Genomic DNA, 17,804 nt, shown 5'->3' with positions numbered 1-17,804 from the left:
AGTTCGGACACTGTCAACTCAACGAGGAAAGGCTGTGAACCTAACAGTACTCTCAAGTAGTCCTGACCCATTCTTCTCCCCTCACATGCAAAAGTCAACTTTTTTCAAATTAGCAAAATCTCTCTGGATTTAGTCCAGCTGACAAGCTGCTCTCACTTGCTAGGTGGAACACACAGCACAAAGCACAAAATTTATGAGGAATTCAAGAAATCTTGCAATCAATATGCAGCACAGATCTCTGCACTACAGCAGTTACATTATCTTGTGTGGCACATGCACTGTTCCCATGGCAACCAGCATCCTTCATCCAACTCCATTATTACGGCTATTTGAGGCTTTCAGAATCTCTGGTGTCCAAGCCATGGCTCAGAGCTACTTTGTGCTAATAAGCCTCAAGAATAGATACAAGAAGAAAATAAGAATATACAGCAAACTCCATTTTGCTAACCTATAAGCAACATAGAAAGCAAGAAGTGGCATGGGAAATACAATTCAATCAGCTAAGGGGAAGCAGCTCTTATATAACCGTCTTCATTAAGTGAGATGAACATAGTGCAAATTCACTACAGCCTTTTAATTCCAGAAAAATTAACAGTCAGCTCAGTAAGTCTGTTGATGAAGAATGGCTTTGTAATAGGTAGAGGAAACAAAAATCTTACTGTACATCTACTGCAATATTAATCTCTCCATAATTGATATCAAACATATCTTTATTTTTAAAAAGGACTAAGTTTGTAACTATCTACAGAACAGTTCAAGAAAATAATTTGGTTTTGACCTTTTCATGATGTCCAATATTAAAGTTTTAAGAGACTGTTATCAACATCTATAATCTTTATAGCATAATCTATATTTGGTTTATACAAATTGTCCCTAGATACTTTTAAGTAAGCTTCCTCTATCAATAACACCATGGGGTTTTTTTTGGCATTTAAGCATTTCCACATCAAAGCATTACAGCAACCTCATTATGCTTTGCACAGCTTAATACAAAGTTTCTCTTACTCACCAACCAGGGAATTTCAGACAGAAAATAAATAACCTAATTTATTAAAGCGACCCTTGACAAATCATCCCTAAGTTGCTAGCTAGAGGTTTTATCCCTGTGAAATACACATGGGTCAGTAGGAACAGAAATGCTTTGAAGTTGGAGGGTTTAAAGGCTCTTAAAAAGAAATGTTAAAATAAATAAAGAAGGCACTACACTAGAAAATGCTCTTACAATTGACAAAGGCAACTGACAGGCTGCTGAATCCAGGTGATCTTTAGCTACACTTAAGCTTAATTGTGCTCAGCACCTGTTCAGAAAGAACAGTAATTCTTTAAGCGTCTTGAACACCATCTATCCTAAGCTACACTAGCCACATTCAGTGTCAGCTCAGGTGTATCCGTTGCTGTTGAAGGTAAGCAAGGTCAAAGGCAAGGTCACTCGTCAGAACAGACCCATCAGGGAGATGAATAAAACCAGCTGGTGCCATTCTCACAAACCCCGACCCACTCACAGAGTATCCAGGCATCAAGATCAACAAAGCCCAGTTTCACATGGCCTCTATGAACAGCTGGAATAGCAGGTCTCCCCAAGCTCGCTCAGGTAGGAGTCTTTCTCCCTTCCACTGCTGCCGCACTCCAGCTCCAAAGCAAACACCGCATCCCAGACTAGAGCCCAGGAGGGCCCCTGGCAAGCCCTGTTCTGTTGGGCCAGAGAGCAGTCGTTCAAGGAGAGTAACTGACATCACACTTGAAGTATGATTTTCAAGCATAAGAGATAAATATTTAAATATTAGGTTCTATGGAAAATAAGAGGGGGAAAAAAAAAAACCCTTCTGCTACTGGTAAATGAATATGCTAAGCATTGAGGAAAAGTAAGTAAAACATTACTTGTACACGGCTACTGTCATCATTATGTGTACGTGGTGCTGTTTGCAACCTGAAAGCCTCCTGACCTGCTTGTGCCCTCACCTTGCTGTTCCTGCAGCTAGCAGGTACAACCCGGTGTTTTATCAACTCTGTGCCTGACATCAGTCTCCAGGCTGATGCTGCCTGTCCAAATAGGTGAACTCATTGCAGGAAAGTGAAGAAAGCATGATTACTATCTGAGAATGTAACTCCCATAAGATTTAAGTGTCTTTATATTTGAGGCTGAAGACATGCTGCTCTTCAACTCTGGGACAGATTTTGAAATTTGCTCATGTTTGACAGCTAGTGAAATCAATGGAATTGAATTCAAGTCATTTGTACCACTTAAGCCCACAAAGAAGCTTAACATATTTAATCATATAGCTTTCTGCTATTATATAGTTTGCAAGAGGAAAAGGCATGGAATTTTCCATCTACGCCTTCCCTTTGGAACCTGCATAACAAGTTCACACAACTCTAATTTTCTCGCTCATGAGATTGAAAAACTCAGTTTTCACAGAGAAGATATGGAGAGATGATCCAGGAATGTTTAAATTGCTCTTCCTTTTTTTGTGCTTCAACCAAGGGATGGCTGCTTAATTCCAGTTAAAATGCAGGTTCTGTGTCACCCTCCTGTACGTGACCAGCAAGGGATACTGAGATGGGACTGCTAGGTGAAGCAAACCAGTAGATGCAGCTGAGGAAGGTGACATTGTGTTACCCTGAAACCCATCTGCTAAGCTAGAGAGGATCTATCACACAAGAGCAGCAAGATCCTTGAGGAATGATATCCTTTCAGAAATATTAAAACCCGGTTCAAATAATCCCAGTTAATTTTAATTTCGGAAGGTTAGATAGTGCTCAGAATTTTCTCTAATTGCATATTCCTCAGAATAGACTCCTCTGGTTGCTCTGTAATCAAATCATAATTAAAGCATCTGTGTCATTTTCTCTATCCCTTCCTGCTATTTGTAGCATTTACAGAAGGCAACAAAGATGCAGCATGCAAAATTTCCAGCATCAAGGCTCATCATCAGAGCAATAACAGGGATTTGTGCTAGTGACTGTCTGAGTGTCTCCTTAGGCTTTCATTAGCCTTTAAAAACAATTGAGGAAGAGAAGAATACTAAACAGTGCCCCCCTTGTATCCACAACTGGAGGCTATGTTTTGTTCCTGTGATACTTGTTTTCAAAACAGCTGCCTCATTTCATCTCAGCTTCACTGAGAAAACAGTCATACAGTGGGGAAACAGTTGTCATAGCCTGAAATTTAGAGATATGTTAAATAGCAATATCACCTTGACAGAGAAAAATATTTTCTCTTTGAGCACTGTATCAGTTGTCAGACTGAATCTCCACTACATTTCAGCCAGGAAAAAAACCCAAAAAACAACAACAAGCAAACCCATTCCCCTGAGCGATACCACAGAATACCCAAACTAACTAATTCTAGGGTTCAGACTGGTGAAGAGTTGATGGTATGTGCCATTTACCTTCAAGGGCATATTGTAAGTCACATTTCAGAAGAAAGGTGATTGCACAAACTGTGCAAACTCTCCCCCTCCCCTCCAACACCCACTACTCAGAAGTGATGAAAATGCTGAGCAAACTTCTCAGAGAAAACAGGTTGCATCTTGAGCTTAGTTTTACTCTATTTTACTTCAGAGGGGGGGGGGGGGGGGGGGGGAAAATCAGAATTTCTTGCACAAGCAGAATTCAAGATCAGACTGGGACAATTTACCCTATGACTTTTTAGTTTGTATTGAAAGGAATACAGTGATTGGTTAACTGAAAACATATATTTTTCAAATGAAAATTTTGTGATGTATTTATTCACCACTGACATGACTTTTCCCTTCCTTTCTTCTGCCCTAGATTTTAGTCTTGTTACACAATTTTGTAAAGTTACAGAATGAACCTCAACTGTGTAGGCATTGCTTGATAAGCATATGAATACAATTGGTATCAAAAGTACTGATTTTTCACTGTATGTTTTTCATTATAACATAATTCTAATTAAACATTAAAATAATTGTTATTTTACACAGAAAATATTCAATTTACACAAAGATCATTCTAAGACAACACTTCAGACTAAATATCAGCATTAAGTTCGGTAACAACACATCACATCTTTTAAAATACAGAGATCAAAACTGGAATAAAATAAAAATTTTCCAGCTTAACAATGACTCTATTAATAATTCTTAAATAACTTCTATTTTTGGATGATGAATTCTTTCAGAAATGATTTTGAGTGGAAAAGTGATTTTGGAACAAGTGATACCTAAATATGCTTAATTTAAGCCTTAAATAGAAAGCATTTTCATATCTAATGGATAATGTTAGCTACCAGCATGTAAGGCCCACATCTGGATTTGATTTTATTTCTTTTAGGGTTTTTTGTTGTCGTTGTTGTTGTGGGGGTTTGTGTTTATTTTTGTTCTTTTGGGGTTTTTTTGTTTGTTGTTTTGTTTTTTAAACAGACAAGAGTGGCGCATCGGAATTCCTACAATGTAAGACAAACACAGGACTTCTGAGACCCCGAAGTGACTACTCAAAGCACTGCATCAATTACACCTGAAGTCAAAGGACTTGTACCTGTTATCCCTCGTGGGTTCCCTGTAACCCACAGGGCTCTTTTGTAACAAAGAACTGTCATTAACCCTATACAAAGCAGAATGATTGTTAAAAGACTGGCAATTTCTGCACATTTAGGTCTGATCAGAGTAGCAACATGGAAATACCAGAACGTAAATATAAATGGTTTGGGTCTGTTTCCTTGGGGTAAAGCCAAAGCATGACCTCTCATGCTAATGTTGTTGCAACTACACTAGTGCAACTGACAGCAGCGTTTAGTCGTTGGTTTGCAGATTACATCAGCTCTATTGTGGACGTGGTCAGTGTCTTCTGTGTTCACAAGCTTGCACGTTGGCCAGAGCTTGAACAATCAAAATTATTGCAAAATACATTTGTGCAAAAATAAAAAAAAAAACCAAAGGGTTTCTTGGGAAGTAACAATTTGTTGTTCATGTTACACTGTGACTTTCCTTCTTCAAATTCCTTCGTAACAGAAAGGAAGGTAGAGTACATGCACAAAAATATATTTTTTAATTATTTTACTTCCTAGTATATGAGGGACCAAATCCTGTCTCCATTCTGTAAATAGCACTCCTTTTGCAGCTGGCAGATTATTTTTCATCAGTAAAGGAGATCCAGGTGAGATGAATTTGCTTATTAGATTACCTTCCAATCTGACTGAACAAAACACATTTCAAATATCCAACTGCCAGTGTTGCCCTTATAAAAGGCTCACACAAGTGGCCTGAGAAAGTCTCAGATTTTATAGATATTATTTTCTCCTTAAAAATCTAAATTATAAAAAAAAAAAGTAAATCCAATAATCCACTTGGTATTTCATTCTATTCTCACACAGAGCTTATGACAAAAGCAGAAGTTGGAGCTGAAATACTGGCTATCCTCACACTGATGGTCAAAGGACATGCTTCTAGAAGCAGGGGAACAAGATATCTCAGTCGCTAGAAGTTCTGAAGAATATCAGTTGGGTTTTTTTAAGCCAGATACCAGATAATTCACCCATGATCTGAACACAGCTTAGTCTTGCAGTAGATAACACAAGTCTAAAGATTGCATTTCTTATTGCTATTCGTACAATAAAAGACTGTTGCCTTGTCTGTTGTTTTACTGAGCCACTGCAACAACTGACCTTGTCTTTTAAGTGAGATCTGTCACAACTGTGAAAGTGTTCGCTGTCTTTCTCTATTTGGCCACGTTTGGGCTGTCATCGCCTGTTCAAAGAGGTCAGGACCGCAGCACCAACCTTCCATTACAAGCATTCAGAAAGGCTTTGAGATGCACTGCTTTCTGCTTTTATGTACCCAAATGTGTTACCATATTAAAAGCACAACCATGCAAATGTCACAGATGACCATCTAACATGCAGTTGAAAGGCACAGATATGTCCCCAAGTCCAAATTCATTTTTCGTTTCCAACATTCAAGGCAAGCACGAGTTAGAAGAAATCATGGTAAGTAGAAAATCCTAAGATAACTTGAAAAGAAATTGTCACCAAGGATTCTCTTCAGAGATAATATTTTTTTTCCAAATCACTTGTTCGTAGTTGAGTCATCCCAGAAAGCATCTAAAGCTTGTGGAAATTTGTCACCGCATATAGGATGATGAGTGCAGAATTCTTACAGATTATTTAGAAATTTCCTTTTTGCATCTGTAGCTTGGATTGCACTTACGTGGTGAATAGATTCAAATACACAGTCAAAAACCTCTTCCCCCACCACCTTCCTACTTTGCTTGTTCCCAGTCCTCATGTTCAATTACTACTCTGTTATACTTAATAGTGCCAACACTGCTGCAGTACTTTAGCAATAATAATAGAAGCGTCACATCAGCAGTCAGTATCTTCAGTAAATACATTAACCACCAACTCGTCCATGCTAACAAACCATTGTTTACTTTTGAAACGCATTTTAGTAACCCATGATATTCATGAATCAAGTGAGACTGGTCTATGCAGCCTCTGAATGTTATAAGAGACAGACTCCGCTTTTAACTTTACCAAACGAAACTACATGTTCAATAAAGCAGACGCGAAAATTGCTTCATTCCTCCCTTTTCCACATGCATATGAAATAGTAAGATTTAACACATAAAATACACACAGCCCTGTCTAGAATATTTCAAACTCACTGGGTATGAAAAAATTCATGATCACAAAACAACTATTTATCATGAAAGCAACTGCCTAAAATTTATGCAGACCCATGCTCGTATGAACACACATGATGAAAATAAACTGTAAAAACTAGCAGTCCATGCTGATCATCACCGAATGACATCATTTGTACCTTTAACCTCAGAAGAAGCAAAAACCCATCTCTTTCTTACATATTCTATAAACTCTAAAGATTCAGAACTCTCTTACAAGGAGTTCCCTATGATGCCAGTGTTGATATTAAAATGCTTCAAACTTATCAATGGTTAAATCACGCTACCTAGCTAGAAAAAAAAAAAAAAAAAAATACTGAGCTGTCAATTCTTAACACAGTATTAACATGGCAATTTCTGACAGATTTCATCCATTTACCATTAGGACTGAAATTTATTTTGGCAACTGAAGGAAGATCTCTCTGTTGCCCCTGCCCCACCTAAAGTATTTAGATTCACACACGTTAAGTGACTTGATCCTCAACAGTGGTGAAATTCCACATACCCAATTAAAGTCAATTTGAACAGCTCAAGCTGAGGCTCTTTGAAATTCAAGTCACTTCCTCACCTGCACGCGAATTTAATAACTCCAAGTTTTAAATCACTGCCCTTCATATCTAGATCTCCACATTTAAAACATAAGCTGCCAAGTTCCTCAGATTTTGAAGAGACCAGGATCAGCCACTGTCACTTTAATGTTCCACCTCATCTCCAAAAGGAATGTCTTTTTACTAGAGCTCAGTGTGATTCACTGGAATTTGCCAGGCAGGTCAGGAAATCCCCTGAAGCAGAGGAAGAATATTAAAGAGATGGGACATGTATATCAAATCTCATTACTGTTCTCTTATGAGAATCAATCAAGTGAAAGGATGTGATGATGTCATTATGACATCATTTACTTTGGGATTAGAAATTCATAGCTACTTAGCAACCAAAGCTGTCCAATACAGAAGTAAGACATCCAGTGGAAGATGTTATCATCTGACCCATTTACTGCAAGAGAAATATTTGTCAATTCTTGTTTCAAGACTTTGCAAGACATACAATAACTTAAGAACCCTGTTGTTTCAAGTACAGAATATTAGAAATAAAACATTCTCTCTGAACCTTTTTTATTAATATCCAAGTGCATTTTTTTACCCCATAACAGCTAATATGCACATTCTCTCACAGTCATCTTCCTTTTCACCTTCTCATAGATCTAAACCCTAAAAATGCAAAAAGAAAAAGCTTGTGCTGAACAGACTTTATTATTAAGAACTACAATATCTATCAGAAACAAACCTCATATAGACAAGGGAGACTAATATAATTGCATAACAATGCAAGCTTAGAAAGCATGTTTATTTCAATAAACAAAGCTGAAAATATCCAGTTGATGAGTGCCAGTATTTGTCAGAAATTCCAACAACAAAAAAAAAAAAAAAAAAAAAAAAAGCTTTGTGCATGAAAAAAAGAATTGGTCACGCTACTTCTGTGGCTATTTCTGGGACCTGCAAAGGGTTTGATGCCTGGAATCTATGCCTGACCTGATTTTCAATAAAGTTCACTCATCTCTGTTGAAAATACAGTTTAAACGAGTTCTAAAGCAACTGAACAAAGATAATACATGAACTGAAAAATAACTAAGTCTTTAAATCCATTATCAAGACAGAGCACTAGACTGACACTTCATGTTTTCAAATCCATGCTCTGCTACAGACTAACAGAGTATTGGAACACATTTAATATTAAACGAAAGAAAATAAAACACTCCACCTTCTGGAAATAACTTTTATTAGGATGAGGCTGTTGAAGGTTTCCATTGAAACGAGAGCTCCGCGTGCCCCAAGAGAGCCGAGGAATGCCCAGCAGGTCACGCAGACCCCTGCTCTCCCTTCTTCATTTATAGAGGTATCTGTGCCTTTACAAGGGCACACACGGGCAGACGAAGGCTTAACGGATCTCAGCAGCGACTGCCCGAGCATTCGAAAGAAACGAAGCGCCACCGCGAACCTCCTCGGCACCCCGAGCCGCCACCAGCGCGACGGCAACAGGCGACCGCCCGCGGCCGTTTCCCGGGCGATTTACCTCAGCGGCTCCCGCGGCCGCCCCCAGCTCCTCCGCGGGGCCGTCTCCCCTCTCCCCACAGCGCTCCGCCGCCCTCCGAGGAGACGCCGCTGGCGCCGCCTCAGCCTCCTTCCCCCGAGGGCGGCCGTGTCCCCGCGGCTGCCTCCCCCGCTGCGCCCCGCGACGCCGGCAGCAGCCCGCCCGCCCGAGGAAGGGCGCGGGGCACCGCGGTGTCCCCCCGCGGGGCAGGAGAGCGCCGCCCGCCTCGCCTCGCCTCGCCTCAGGGTGCCGCGGCGGCCGCGGACCGGGCACGGGGAAGGACTGAAGTTCGCGCTCAAACGCGCACACCCTACCTGCCGCCCTGGCCGAGGAGGAGGAAGAAGAGCTGCCGTTGCCGCCGCTGCCAATCGGCCCGAGCCACCGGCGCTGCCCTCCCCGAGCGATAGTAATGTTCATTTAAAGCTCGGCGCCCGCCGCTCCGCCGCGCCCTCCCCACGCAGCAGCGGCCGCGCAGCAGCGGGGCCGGGCGCGCACCGCCCCGTCCCGCCCCCAGCCCGCCCCTGAGGAGAGGGACCGTCGGTGGGGCCCAGCCGCGGCGGCCCCGGCCGCGGCTCGCGCCGTGGCTGCGGCTTCCGGAGGCCTGGCACGCCTCGCCTGGCCGCGGGCCGAGATCCCATCGCTCTGCGTGGAGGCGACACCTCTTACCAACTCACCCTTTCCTCCTCGTCCGTCTCCGGGGAGGCTCCAGGACCCGGAGCAGTTTGGCGATCGCCCGTTTTCCCTCGGCCTGAGTTAACAGAAGTTGAACAAAAAAGTTAAGAACATCAAGTCCGGGGAGCTGCTAGAAAAACCAACAGGTTTTTGACCGAGTTTGAGTGGTGCGTGTTTCCAAGCCGAAAGTTGTTTCAAACAGGAAAGCTTAGAACTGTTTTGAAAGTGCTGAAACGTAGATATGTTTCCAAACTTACTCAAAAATGTCTAAGTGTAGGAAAAGAAATGGTCATAATCGCCCCTTTGCTGGGATCCTTTTCAGTTTGTCGTTTTCTCAGTGTAAGATTTCCAGTCAGAAATCCCTGGTTGCCTCTCTCTAGAGGGCACGTTCCCCAGCAGAGGCGAGAGCGGGGTGAGCTCACCACAGTGGTGACAGGTTGGAGCAACACTGCCTTGTGCCAGGGATCGCAGAGCAGATGCTCTCCCATGGTATGCGGTGTTTCACCAAGGACAGCCGCATCCCAGATATCCAGTGAACCTTAACAGCTAGAAGAAAAAACATTGGCGCCTTTGACTTCCCAGGTGACTCTCTGAAATGTGTGAATGGCAGTGACAACTAGCCAGAGGACTGAACCAAAAGAACACTTTCTAGTCTAGAGAGTTTTTCAAGGTAAGCTGGTTTCTTGTGTGGCAGGATTAAAGTTGGCATCACCGTAGCAGAAGAGTCAATCCCATGTTTCTCCTATATGTTTCACTGCATCAAAGCACAGCGGCTGTTGTTTAGAAGATGAAGTAACATTCACAATGTCTGCTAACAGCTGTTGTTTAGTCTGGAGAAAAGGAGGCTGAGGTGAGACCTTATCGCTCTCCAGAACTACCTGAAAGAAGGTTGTAGTGAAGTGGGGGTCGGTCTCTTCTCCCAAGTAACAAGCAATAGGATGAGAGGAAACAGCCTCAAGTTGCACCAGGGGAGGTTTAGACTGTGTATTAGGAAAAATTTCTTCACCAAAGGGTAGTCAGGCATTGGAACAGGCTGCCCAGGGAAGTGGTTGAGTCCCCATCCTTGGAGATATTTAAAAGACATGTAGATGTGGCGCTTAGGGACAAGGTTTAGTGATGGACTTGGCAGGTTGGACTCAATGATCTTAAAGGTCTTTTCCAACCTAAACAATTCTATGATACACAAAATTGGTAACAAAACCGGCAATGTGCATTGCGCTGGCATACACTTCTCAAGTCAGGAAGACCTACCCTCCTCCTTTTCCTCCCAAGCAGGTCTGGAGGGTTTTTTTGGTTATCATTTACCCTGTTGGTGGATTATGAACCCACCACAAATTTTTGTCTATCTTCTTAATGTCTCTGTGTGAATTTAAGGATGATGTGTGAACTAATGTTTAACACATAATAATCATACAGCAATAGAAATATAAACACTGATGTTTATTACTAGGGCATGCAGATAGAGAGGATACATCTCATAAAATTGGCTAATTACCATTTTGAAACCCAGCTAGTTGTGCAGGGATTGCCAGATTTCTCAAAATCTTCAATGACTTGCTTGTGAGTTTTAATGTGGAAAATATGTTAGCAGAGTTTAACACTGTTGCCCATTAATTACAAAGAATATTTATGTTGAGACTAATAATTGGATTGTCCTGTAATCCACCATAATAATCAGGAATTTTCTTTGCCCGTGTGGTTTGAAAAAGTAATAGCAAATTATATTCTAGCTGTCTAATTTATACAGTGTCAGTAAATAACTACTGCTCTGGCATCTCTACTATTACTTCAGGGTTATAGATTTTGCTACCAATTAGCACTTGATTAGCCCTTGTCTTCATCATAGTCCCATTGTCCTTGTGTTTAGGCTAAGTATTGGTTCTGATTGACTTGGCTTTTTTAAAATATAGGATATATTCAGTTATTGAGACCTGCTCCCAGAGTAGTACTAGCTGACTATTCCATTCACTTGAGACTGGATCATAAACAGGAGAGCTACCTTTCTCTGGGCATGGATGTGCAATGAGTACAGAAGAGGCTACAGCCCTCCCAACTCCATTGGCATTGTCTGGTAAGACATCTCTGGTTTACCTGCCATGTTGTGGCTGTGTGACTGTCTAGGTTTCCTCTGCATTGGTTACAATGCAGTGGGGTTGGCTGTCTTTTGCCTCTGTGACAATTTGCATTGGTAAGGTCAAATCTACCATCTGAGAAGTAGCTACATACACTAGCCATCTGCAGCTGTGGGTAGAAGATTTTGTACCACTTCTCACGTTTTTTAATGTGGTGTGCTTTACCCTAAACATGTTTCTTTTTACTTGAAAGCTCCAATTTTGCAGAATAACTCGACATTAAGGGAATAAATTCTGTGGCAAATTACATTAATAGCCAAAACTGTGCAGAGCAAACCCTAGCACAGTGGTTCCCAAATTGTTGCTCATGAGCTGCTGGCCAGTGTGCGTGATCTGCAGTTCAGCAGCGCGCTTGTATTAAGAGAGCAGATTTCAAGTTCACCTCTGGTTCAGTTTGGTCCATGAGAGATCTGGAAAGTTAAAATTACCCTACTGATCCAATATTAGAGAACAAGTTTTTTGAGGAGTGGCTGAGGGAACTGGGGTTGTTTTGTCTGGAGAAAAGGAGGCTCAGGGGAGACCTTATCTCTCTCTACAACTACCTGAATGTAGCGAGGTGGGTGCCAGTCTCTGTTCCCAAGTAACAAGTGATAGGATAAGAGGAAATGGCCTCAAGTTGCACCAGGGGAGGTTTAGACTGTGTATTAGGAAAAATTTCTTCACCAAAAGGATTGTCAGGCATTGGAACAGGCTGCCCAGGGAAGTGGTTGAGTCCCCATCCCTGGGGGTATTTAAAAGACATGTAGATGTGGCGCTTAAGGACATGGTTTAGTGGTGGACTTGGCAGTGTTAGGTTAACGGTTGGACTCGATGATCTTAAAGGTCTTTTCCAACCTAAATGATTCAATGATTCTATATGCTTGGGAATTGGTGCTGTAGTATCACAGAGCCAAAATGCTAACCCATACATCCTTCCTTCCATCCTTCCCAGCCTTCCTACCTGCAGCTTTTTCCTGACTGCATCCCTTGAAAGGAAGAAGTCTGTGATTTGTTTTGGAAGCACTGTTATAATCTCGAACTATTTAAGCTTTAACTGCTAGGAGAGCTGTGACAGGGTCCAGTGGAAAGTTCTGCTTAGAACTGGATGTCATGCTATAGTTCATTGACTTGAAAAAGATCTGCTACCATTCCATCATAATTCAGAGATTTGGGTGGCTGCAGTTATACTGACTTACAAGGCATGCAGACGTGTCCAAGCTAACTTTAAACTAGAAGTCATGAGAATACAGCATGGATTTCGGCACAGGCCCCACAAGCTTGTGGTACTCTTGACACTTGTATTGCTCTTGTTACCTACTTGTGAGTATCTGGTTTGTAATGCTGTTGTATGCTGCAGAATTCCTCACAAACATCTAAGAAAAGGGTGCTCCTGTTTAAAGAAGCTTCTGTGAGGGAGGAAAACTACGGTTTCCCCCGAGTTTCCCACAGATTATTTATAAATGTGCTAGGCTTCGCCTGCTGTGTTGGCAAGCTGATGACTCAGAAGCACGTATCTAGGGGAATCTGTTGAATGCGCGGTTCCTGGATGCACAGACCTGTCTCCCTAGGGGTGTGACTGTGTGCTGGCTCCCCTGAAGGACATATTGGGTGGGCATGGGCTTGGCTGCATGTGCTAATGCAGGCCTCTCTAGGAGAAAGAAGGGCATAAGTCTTGAGCGTCTCACTGTCTAGTCAGTTCTGAGAAGAGTCCTAAGATTTACATGTGGGACAAGCTTGCCAATGGGAGTGAACTGTCACTTCCAGCAATTTAGTGTAACCTGGCTAATCTGGAGAGTCTAACAGTGTGCATTTGGCGAGAAATGTTACTGAGGCACTGTCTTAGCGATCTAAGAAAGGTGATATTAGGATTTTGAGGACTGAAACCCTAAACGTGATAGTTCAGTTGAGGAAACTGAAAATTAGTTTAAACTGGAGCTGTTTTCTGCAGGCCTGAAGGAAGAAGACAGTTGCTCTGATAAGTACAAAGCAACTCAGTACTTGTTTTGGCAGGTTTAAGAATGTTGCTGTCACCGTGTTTGCTCCAGTTTTAATACTGCTAAACCTTACAAGCTACAGTGCTGTATTTTTGATGCTATTCTAGATGACACGACAAACAGACTGTTGCTCTGATCATTCTATTTGTCAACTGCTTAAACAATTCCAGACTGTAATCTTTCCAAAAGATAGCATTTATACTGATGTTTTTTTTTCCAAAAGGAAAATACATCCCCATGTCAGTGTTGGTTGTTTTTTGATTTTTGCTTTTTGTTCTTTTGATATTGCAGCTTTGATGGTTAGATATCAGATGGAAGCTAACTCACAGCAACTAAAGATTGTGCACTGAGTAATGTACCATATTCCAGCACCATATCCTGCAGTAGCAATTAGCCTTTGTTGCCAGTAATTTGCTAAATTGTCAAGGCTTGTGATTATAACTTGTGACTTATAACCCTTTTGGTTATAAGTCATCAGATCTCAAAAGTTCAGCAAGGTTATGGCTAGCCAGGACTTGGATAAGAAATGTAATCACACAGGTGCTGCCCAGTGTGACATTACTTACTGAGCAGAAAGGTGCTTGTATGGAGTGTTGGAAATGGATCAGCTGAATCTTAAGGTTCTGGCTAGCGTTTTTCATGCAAGATCCCAAAGCATTCTGCCTGTACTAGCTAACATAAGACTAACTCACGTTTCCCTCACCCAGTTCCTATCTGAGTAATAATTGCTAAATATTCCCCGGTGTTTCAGTTGGCTTTTTCAGAGAGTCTTTACTTCTTGCCCTTTCTCATTGCACAGAGCAGTGTGTTCTGATGAGCAGGTGCTATGTTCCTTCTTGGAAGTGGCTGCATTGCAGAGGTTAAAGAAGGTCCATCCTTATTTGAACTTGATTGCATGAGTATAATTAAGCACAGCATTTGGCCAACTTTTTATCAAGAGCTCTTAGAGCCTTTGGGATGAAATATGCTATTATGATTATAATTTGCTGTTAATTATGTGTTGATTAAAACCAGCAGGAATGTGTGCCACTACAAAAGCTACCCATATCTCCCTTTTCACGGGGTCAAACAGCAATGAAAACTTTATATTGCTTCAGCAAACTTGGGTTTGATTTGGAAGTATTTAGCTGTTACAATTTAACTTGTGCTTCTTATGCCTTATCTTATTCAAGCATGAAGTGGAGAAGCTAGGAAAATAAAAGGTCTTGTTGCCATTTTTCAGTAAGTTGCTGTCCAAGTTGCAAGGCATTTCTGACCTGTCAAGACAATATTGGACAATTAATTGTCACTGTCTGTTAGAAGGATCCTCAAGCACGAACAACAATACTGAGACGGATCAGCATCACCTCAACTGTTAAGGTGGCAGTAAGGGATAGAGCAACCACATGTAAAAAAGGATAGTACTTAGCTATTTTTTAAAGCTGGCTGGCCAGACTTCCCCAGACAGTGCTGTGGAGATTGCTGTCTTAAAGTATCTCCACCAACAGCAACCTCTGGGTTGTGAGTGTTGGCTTTGGGAGGACCAAAGGCAGCTTCTGCAAGCTTAGACAGTTTGAAGCCTGACCCAAAGTACCCTGAACTCAGCGGAAAAAAGTTTCTCATTGACTTTGATGATGGTCTTTGGAGCAGGTCCCTGATAATAATTGCATTGGAGCCTAGCCATGGTGATTGCTATTAGAGCTAGGATTTGGCCTTGACAGATGATGGGAAATAATCTAATGATTATTATAGCACTTATTTTTGTATTTCTATAGCATTAAAAGGCATTCATAATGTTTCGTTATATTTTTACATGTCAAAGAAAGAAAGTTGGCTTGAATTGTGTTTTAAAAAATAGCTTACATCTGCCTTGGCTCTCAAGAGCAGTTATTGGACTTCGATAACATCTGGAAGGGAAAGAAAGCTATTGCATACAAGCACAGATACTAAGTATAGCAGGGACAAAAGATTTGAGCCTCTCATCACAGCATTCAAATAAGGGAGAAAAGAGGCTATAGAGGGCCTTGTATGGCTGAGGAAGTAGCAAAAGCCAATTTCATTAGGGACAATAGCTGTGAAGATGGTGGCAGTGCCAATGTTTCCTGTCATCCAAAAAAGTTTTCAAAATTTCCTTCTTCAAAAAACTGTGCTTCAAACCAACAGGGATCGTAGCATTAAGACTGATCTTTACAGTTTATTGATATTAGCTAAAGAGAGATTATTTTTAAAATGCAATTAACATTATTTTCATACCACAAACCATGTCAAATTAATCTGGACTAGCCATGATTTTTTTCCTCCTACCGGAGCAGTGTGTTGGGTGCTTTTCTGGAAAGCACCTCGCTGTCTAGGAAGACATCTTCTTGCACAGAAACACGTTATCACACATAGCCTTGCTACATGGCGATATCTCACATGGTGCCAGTACCACTGTGCTGCAACAACACAAATCCTGGGGAGAGAAGCTAGTTCACAGACTGTATGGATGGAACACAGGGTGAACTCATTCCTGTATGTCATGGGAAGAAGAGAGCAGTTCCTCATAGTTTTTTTCCACCTTGAAACCGCTTCTTAAGTTATCAGTGAACATCACAAAGGAATTAGTGAGACCTTATACCTTTCTTCTCTGTAGAAGCACACAAAACACATTGCTTGAAATATATAGTTTTCTGATTGCAGGGCACTTGTGCCAGGAATTGGGCTTGTGCATACTGTTCAAGTCTATAGCAAATAATTTTTTTTCTCTTTTTCAAAAAAATCTTTCAGAATTGATTGTTTCAGCTTTTGAGAACTTGAGAAATCTAAAGGACTTTGTACTCAGTTCATTGATCATTGCACTCTTGGGGGTTACTGGATCTTGTCTGTGTGAAATGTGCTTGGTCAATTGAGGGAGTTCTTTTATACCACTTAATTGAATCTCATCAGGATGTTTCTCGTATTTGTGCAACTGATATCTTGCGGCTTGGAGGCAGTGTGACTTGCTGAGCAGAATCTTCAGCTTTGCATATATATATATATATATTGCTTGGTGTGAATGAGGTTTGGTTTCTCACTCATACAGATGGGAATTAAACCCTGGAAAGATGACTGTATAAGCACAAGATCCATCCTTCACACACTGTTGAAGAGGTTTAAAGGACGCAAGTAGCAACATTATACTTTCCTCTGTCAAGAAGTGTGTTCTTGCCTATGAGAGGAAAGTAAACCTCTTCTCATTCTTGTAATGCTTCTATGTATCCGAGCCCTCAGTTTATAGTGTACCTTGAAGATGAAGGTAGTATTTGTCCAATGCATGACTACTACCTGACAAATCTACCTCCAGATTTCACAGCTCAAGAAGTTAGACATCACTACAAAAAAGAAATCAAGTTCTTCTCTCAATGCCGCACCTTTTTTTTTTTGAGATACAGTAAAGCAGGTGATGCAAAAGCTTATAATCTTTGAGGCTAAATAGAAGAGTTTCTGTTTCAAACTAGTTTGCTGAAAGAATGGGAGCATCACCAAGTACATGTCTATGCATAGGACCTGATTTTGTGAGCCAAGGGGATTTTCTAGGGACTAAATTCAAGGGACTGTGGCACTATTTGGTGGAGCTGTGTGAATGAGAGAAGTGAGAAGGAACATTTCTGTTACCAACTCAGAGGGGACATTCTAGAAAGCGCAAGATAGCTGAAAGCAGAACAAGAAATGGAATGTCTTGGTTCTGTGCTATTCAGCAAAACAAAACTTCTATCTTTCTCTACAAAGAAAGACAGACTGCTTCAAGGTAATGTCACCCCCATTTATCTCCTAACAAGCTACCAACTTAACATAATCACTTATATCAGAAAGTTTTAAAAGGAACTTTGAAAAGGAAGTCCTTAAATCAGTGAAAGGGCAATCTTTTTTTCACCAAAGAACACATACACTATGCTGTGTGAACTTGTTGAGGTGAAGAACTGAGTAACATTCAAAGCAATACTGGACATTTATATGAATGATAAAAATATTCACAGTTATAAAACAAACATACAAATATATATGCTTTGAAAGAGATTTAAAACTGTCCATGATTTAATTCAGGCTTTAAATTTGAATTATCAGGACAAAATCTTCCACAGTGGAAGTTCTGCCATCTTCTTCCAGTAATTGGGTAAACTATTTCTGGAGTTGGGATACTCTCATCCATGTGTCAGGCATTAACATCAGTTTAAAAAATACAAATATTCAAATCTTAACTGTGATTTTGGTGTGCAGGGCCATTTACTGGACTTAATGCCATTTTAGGAGACTATCAGCATTTTGCATTTTCTCCTGGCACTGTGGCTATACTCAGTGGTGT

This window comes from Platalea leucorodia (assembly GCF_965183815.1).
Source record: "Platalea leucorodia genome assembly, chromosome: 9".
NCBI classification, from domain to species: domain Eukaryota; kingdom Metazoa; phylum Chordata; class Aves; order Pelecaniformes; family Threskiornithidae; genus Platalea; species Platalea leucorodia.
Note: the sequence above shows the minus strand (reverse complement) of the source record.